Below are 6,984 nucleotides of genomic sequence, written 5' to 3' on the forward strand. Positions count from 1 at the left end.
CACATAGCTGACTCTATTCTTGAGAGCTTCTATAGAGTTTTGGGCTTGTTTAATTTGGTTTGCATCACTCCGTTGAGTTCCCTGTTCCCATCCTTTTCAGATATTCAAATTTAACATATACACTTGGGGTGTGTCTGTAGGATATGTATTTGTGTGTGTTCATGAGCGTAATATCATGTGAGTGTTAAAGTCAGAAGATAACTTCCAGTGTCAGTCCTCAATTTCTACCTCATTTGAGGGAGGATCACTTTTTGTTGTTGCTCAGGTTGTGTTCACCATGTTAGTTGGAAAAAGGTTTCTATGCAATTGCTTTACTTCAACTTCCCTTCTTACTAGAGGTACATGGGAATTACATACACTGCAAGACATTCTGGCTTTTACATAGGTTGTAAGGATCTGAACTGAAGTACTCTAATTTGTGGGGCAAGCAGTTTACCCATTGAGCCATGTCCCTCACCCAAATTTTAAATAATTATTTTATACTAAATTTAATCTGGCATAATTCTCAAGAAGAAAGAATGCATAATTGAGAGAAAACTATAGATATTTAAATACACATATATTTCTAGTCACATTGTATGCATGAATGTACAAATATATAGTGAATACAATGGCAAAGTAAATTGTTGATCTTTTAAAATTTTTATTATGTTTTGATCAAGTACCATTTAGTTTTTTGCTTACTACATTTATATGTTCAGTCTAATGTCTAAAATTCATATTATTATCATTATTCACATTTTGTATTAAAAGTTCTCTTTAAGAACTATTGTCTATTATGTATAAACTCTTGGAAATTTTATGTGAGTTCATTTTCTGATTCGTGATTTTTTTTTGGTGAATTTAATTTTGTAAGGGACAGCCATAAGGTCGTTTCCATTGAATGTTTTATCTCAACCAAAGCACCAGTAGTGAAATATATTTGATATTCTAGAGGCAATGTTTAAGGGAAGGCTATTCACAGAAAGATTGTATTCAAAAACAATTGGAAAGCAGCCTGAGAAATGAGTAAGTATTGAAAATAATTTTTCTTTAATGGTAACAGTTTTTGAAATTCAGTTCAGCAAAGAGATATAAAATGAGTAATATTTTTGGTTGAATAGTCATCTGTGAATATACCTTTAAATTTAGTGCATGGTAAAAAGATTGAATATATTAATATAACTATGACTAAAGCAGGATTTTTTAATAGCGGTATAAATTATAGTCTGTATGGAAATCCAGGTTGCAATATCAATTTACATAATCTAATATTAAAATAACAATCCCGATCCATGTATAATTTTCCCTTTCCTGAAAAGACATTGGTATGCAAATTATTTTCTTTTGTTGTTTTTACCTTATGAAATATTTTTTAGATTCTTATCTTAGAAGTTGCTACAGCGTAGTTCATTATCCTAGTCAGCCCTAGTCCTCCTGAGACTGCTGACTTCTACTGCTGTGTCCCCAAATGGACCGCTCTCCTAAGAAGATCTACAAAGCTCAACTTCATCTGAAAGTATTCAGTCATGTGTTCCACAGAATCCCAAATCAATGTGGAAGCATAAACAGAGTGTTTCATGTGGTGAATGTCAACACTTGACTTGGATTGTCAAAGAAACAAATATCAAAAAGGTGACATTTAAGCAATAGCCTAAAATAATCTTGCAAATACATGTGGGGAATGTTCTCCAGGTAGGGTTACAATTAAAAATTGTTGAAAATCTTTATATGTTTTTTTTAAACTTTGTTTTAATAATTTTGTTTGGGCAGCTGCACTTGCATTTCTCTGATGACACACCTGAGCCTGATGAGGTGGCTCACCCTGATTGAATGTCTGATTCCTCTAAAGGAGGCTATCAACATAGTATAGTCCTCTCTTCTCCCCAGATCTCCTACTGGCTCTCTTCTCTTCCTTGGCTAAAGTATGTTTATGCTTGCCTTCTATCTGCCTTATGTTGTGGTATAAAATCTCACTTTAATCACTTGTGTGACTTTCCTGTAAGTTCACACTCTAGATTTACTACTTGGGTATCTCCTAAACTCTAGGTCTGCTACATGTATAATTTCTCTCAACTTGGTATAACCATGGGTGGAACTCTCTTTATTACCCATTTCGCATCTGAATTTTCTAGTATCTGCTTTGGTACTCTCACTTCTGTGCTTTGTGATATTCACCTGGATACACTCTCTCTCCCCTCTTTCTTTTGCCCTGTGACCTGGCCTAAACATCCACATAAGCCTGTCCCTCCTTCCTAGCTGGCTGAGAACAACATGGCTCATGGAGGGGGGTATACTTACCTTGTTTAGAGTATTTTTCTTCTTGCCTTCTGTGTATTGCTCTGGGGATGCCCTCTCACTGTGATATTAGGTAAGATTTATCATTGATCTCTGAATCCTTCACTTTCTTAATCCTTTCTGGTTTGTTACTTAAAGTGACTTTTATGTTCACTATTGTGTGTGTGTGTGTGTATGCCTGCCCCAGCCTTTTCCTAGATACCACTTTATTCTAAATAAACCTCATGAAGTATAATTTCTCCACAAATAAACTGAGTAACTCACAGTTTAGCCTTCTCAAGTCCATTTTACCAATTATTTTTAATAGTAAAATAAGGAACAAAATTGTGGTTCACAAGTTTTGGGGGCCCCCTGGAGCTCCCCAAAATCCTGCATCCTTATTAATTTACTTTGTGATAATCAAGCATAGGTTTGCCTTGCAGATTTTGATCTCATCAGAATCCACTGTAGCTTGATGTGGCTGTTTAGGCAAGTAGTTGGCAGAAGTAAGGGCCTTTGCATCTGACAGTGAGACAGAAAGGACCAAGTACTAAGGACCTCAGAGCATAACATAGTGTCTTGGAATGACCCTGACCAAGCACTAACAATTAAATGTAAACCTTAATTTTACAAAGAAATGAATTCTGTTTGGCACCTGAAGCAGTAGGAGGCAGTTCTCACTAGTTAAGGCACTTTGTGAGAGTGCATTTGAAACCTAGCTTTCAGTTTTTCCAAGCACCTAGTTTAAGACATATCTCACATGTATCACATTACTCAACCAGATAATCTTTAAAATGTTTTGATGCTGTTTTAACAGTGAAGTCTTCAGTAATTTGCTACAGAGCATTAGTGAACTAATTTCCATACTTAAGTACTTGCTAATTCAAGGACTTGTCATTTTGTATCCCTCAATAAACATATCCCTTCTAAGTGCTCCGCATATCTTTCACTATACACATGTGTGCCTCATTTGGAAGCTTAATTTTTGGTATGTGTATGGGTATGGGTGCATGCTCACGTATGTAGGTCAGAGAACAACCTCAAGATGTTTGTGTTCTCCTTCCACCTTGTTTCCAATACAGTCTTTTGTTATTCACTTCTGTACACTCAAACTACCTGTCCTGTGAGTTTCAGAAAACCCTGATTCTACTTCCCATTGCTGTAGTCATATTTGGATTACAAGCATGTGGACTACAAGCATGCAAATTTTTGTGGTTTTCTAGGTATCAGAACTTCGATTGTCAGGTGTGAAGAGCAAGTGCTTTTAACCATAGAACCATCTCCAAATCATGTAAAATTGCTTTTTAAAATCTACTCCTTTCTGAAACTTACCATATAGAAAATGTTGATTCCTCACCACTTTTATGGTGCACATTTATAACAATGTTCTAATCTAAACTGTTTCATATTCATTGTCCAAATTGTATACATCGAAGATAGAAGCAGTTAATAGCCGTATTTACAATCAGTGCAAACACAATTATACTGTGTAATGATGAATTAATGCATGCATGAATGAATGTCTTGTACTTATTTCACTTTATTTTTATTTTATTTATTTGAGAGTGACAGACAGAGAGATAAAGGAGCAGAGAAGACAGAGAGAGAGAGAGAGTGAATGGGCACATCAGGGCCTCCAGTCACTGCAAACGAGCACCAGACGCATGTGCCACCATGTGCATCTGGCTTACATGGGTACTAGGGAACCGAGCCTCAAACCAGGATCCTTAGGTTTCATAGGCATGTGCTTAACCACTAAGCCATCTCTCCAGCCCCTTAATTTCACTTTACTTTCAAATACTGTCTACTGAGTACTTTGAATTTTGTCTTGGACTCTCACTTTACATACTATAAATATTACTTGTCATAATTTATTAAATTATGTAGTGATTAAGAAATGATTTATTTCAGTTGTGCATTCAATAGGTGTCTTTGATGAGTGTATAATAATTTCCATGCTTGTGAACAGATTATATTTATCATTTATTATTTGTATATTAGTATAGAAAAGTCTGGACAATTGACTTTAATTTAAGAATGTAACAATACTTGGCAGAATATTATTGTTAAATGACATTCTTCTTCCTTTATGGTGCCTCATCCATGACATGTCATTTGTTATGGCAAATCTATTCCACAAGAAGTGCAAAATGGAAAACATTATCAACTGCCCTTTCAAGATATGCAGTCAATTCTGTAGGGTCAGACACATATGAACTAGACCCTTTTCCTAGGCCCTCCTTCACACCTGAGAAAACCCTCCATCTTATTACTTTGATGCTAGTATTTAAATATTCTTTCTATTTCATGAACACTGGATGTATAACTTTTTCTAATATATCTGGACTTAATATCCTGACAATAAGTACTCACCAGTACAATGGTAGGACACATTCTTGGTGGGTAACCAACACCATTCTGATTGTCTAAGAGATCTGATCTGTTCAGTGGAAAGGAACCCGTATCTGGAACTTGAAACCAGGAAAGAATTCGAATGGAGACAAAGATTATCCTCTCCACTGTCAAGTTTCCACTGGTCTTTGGCTAAAAAAAGGGGCTATATCCATCATCCTAATTTAGTAGTTTATACTTCATTTTTCTAGTTAGCTGTGTTTTTTTTTTTCTTTTCATCCAGAGTTTTATCAGTCCATACATAAGTGTTCTGTTGAGAGTTTCCTAATTACTAAAATCTGTCACATAGGCTATAAGTATTTTTTTACATTTATATAACTATCATATTTTATAGCCCTTTACTTCATAAAGGGACTTATTCCTTGTCAATATCAATATCAAAGCCATTAAGACAGGGAAGCTGGAACTGAATAATACAAGTTGAAAGGTAGAAGGTCATTAAGGTTTATTTAATAATTCAGACCCTTCATTTGCATACAGATAAGGTAACAGATAAGGTCAGTACAAGAAGAAAAAAATACTTACTTGTATAAGGTCACATACTTAGTCTGAAGCAAGAAAATAAATCTTTTCTTTGAAAAATGCAGAACTTTCCCCATAGTGGCCTGCCATTTCTGTTGGTATTGGGAGAGCTTTTTGAAAGAAAAGAGACAAAATTTTCACTGGAAATCTCTAACAGAGTAATTATTACACAGCAAGGATCATAGTAGAAGTGTATTCAGAGACAAGAATGCAATAAATAGTTTTTCATGTATTGTCACGGTGGCAGTAGTGGGTGATAATTTTTATAAGAAGCCTACCATGAGCTGGAGCTTCCAGGAATTATTTTAAACAAGGAGAATAAACATACACACACCAAGGACTCTGAGGAGACATATGATGAAGGAGACCCAGAAACTTGACTCCTTACCTAGACATTTTGTTGTTATTATTGTTTCACTTTCCCATGAGCAACCAGAAAATGATGTGTCTTTAATGTTTAACTTTCATTATTAACATTTTAAGAAGATCATATTCCAGAAAGTATATAATGTACTTTGAGCACATGTCCCTTCTTACCTTCCTTTCCACCCCCTTTGGACTCCTCCCCTCTTCCTTCATCATTCTTGGTTCTCTCAGTGTAACTTCTAATCTCAGGTTATATAAATGTATGATTTCATGTACGTATCTAAATTATAAGAATCACAAATAAGTTAAAACATGGCATCTGTCTTTGTAATAATGCTTAATTTGCTTAATATTATAACCAGTTGCAACTATTTTTCTGCATAGGACACTGTTCATATATGCCTTATTTTCCTTATTCCATTCTTTTTTGCTAGGAACCTTGGCTGGTTCCATAGTTGAGCTATTGCCACTACTACTGCAATATATGTTGATGTGCTTTGCAATTCCAAAATTTACCCGTCTAGTAGAAGGCTTAAGAGGAATTGTAGATAGTGTGAATTTTAGCTCTTTACATAGGGGCAACTGCTCTTCCCTTATATCTAGTCCTAGAACAAAAAGATAGGCATGCATTAATTTAGGAATCAACACATAGCTTGTGAGTGTTAGGATGGGAATATGTTCTGACCACATGGATGTACACACAGAGGTGGGTGGCTCTTTTTGTACCCTCTCCCTTCAGATCAAGTGACTTCTGGTGATTTAAAAGGACACCATTTCAGCCTTGCCATTTTTATTTCTCTTTTCCCTCTCTTGCTAGCATGGTATAAAGTACTAGTACATTTATTTGCTACATCAACTTTATATAAAAATTATAATTTCAGAAGAAAGGACCACCTAGAAAATATCTAAGACTTAAGTTTAAAGTTCAGGCTCCTTTACAGAAAGACATCTTAGAAGAATAAAAATGAAACAATAACAAAAACAGTGATCTCCTAGCATTTATAAGACCACATTTTCTATCCTTAGTAGACAACTGGAATCACACAAAAAGTGCAAAACCAGGAAAGAAAGATGATATCAGAGTTATTGCATTATTTGATTACATTATTCACTTTCCTTCAGAAACGTAAAAGTATGTTATTTTTGTTTATTTTTATTTATTTTAGAGTGACAGACAAAGAAAGAGGGAGAGAGAGAGAGAGAGAGAGAGAGAGAGAGAGAGAGAGAGAATGGGTGTGCCAGGGTTTACAGTCACTAAAAATTAACTCCAGACGTGTGCGCCCTTTTGTGCATCTGGCTAACGTGGGTCCTGGGGAATTGATCCTCGAACCGGGGTCCTTAAGCTTCACAGGCAACTGCTTAAGTGCTAAACCATCTCTCCAGCCCAAGAGTAGGTTTTTGAATGTTGTTGAAATTAAAGGTATTGAA

Source organism: Jaculus jaculus, chromosome 7 (assembly GCF_020740685.1).
Source record: "Jaculus jaculus isolate mJacJac1 chromosome 7, mJacJac1.mat.Y.cur, whole genome shotgun sequence".
NCBI classification, from domain to species: Eukaryota; Metazoa; Chordata; class Mammalia; order Rodentia; family Dipodidae; genus Jaculus; species Jaculus jaculus.